Genomic DNA, 660 nt, shown 5'->3' with positions numbered 1-660 from the left:
CTCCCGTGGCCTCGGGCCTCCCCTCGCAGCTCCCACCCCCTCGCACCCCATCCCTGCCCCGGACTCTGCAGACATGAGGGTCTTGGCCTGCCTCCTGGGTGAGTGACCCCCTTCTCCTCGGGGACTCAGGGGCCTGGGCCCCGCCCTCTGACCCCTGAGCTCATCACTGGAGGGACTCAGACTTCCGGGGCCCATTCCTGGTGCTCGGGGATGCCGGACACGTGCCTCCCCGCCTGACCTCCAGGGACCCAGCCTTCTGCGCCCCCAGTCCCACCGTCTGAGGAGCCCCCGGGACCTGCTTGCCCCCCATCACGCCCCCAGCAGCCCTGACCCTTGTGGGGGTGTACCCACCATTCGACCTTTAGCCAGGTCTCTGGGGAGCACGGGGCCTGGTCCCCAGCCCTGACCTGTGGCGTCTGGGCCCCGCCTTGGCCCAGAGTCCTGTGCGGGAGGTTGTTGGTTCAGAGGTGTGTGTGTGTGCATGTGTGTGCGTGTGTGTGTCTGTGTGTGTGTGTGGCCAGAGCCCTGTGCTGAGAGAGGACCCTGGGCCTGCCCCTCATTGTGTCTCGCCCTCACCCTCCCTTCCAGCAGCTCTGATGGGTATCCAGGCGGTTGGTAAGTGCCCCCCCCTCCTGGACATGCCCAGCTCCAAGCCCACCC

This window comes from Myotis brandtii, unplaced genomic scaffold (genome assembly GCF_000412655.1).
Source record: "Myotis brandtii unplaced genomic scaffold, ASM41265v1 scaffold1763, whole genome shotgun sequence".
Lineage (NCBI taxonomy): Eukaryota > Metazoa > Chordata > Mammalia > Chiroptera > Vespertilionidae > Myotis > Myotis brandtii.
The sequence above is the reverse complement of the archived record's forward strand: the minus strand, read 5'-3'. Positions refer to the sequence as shown.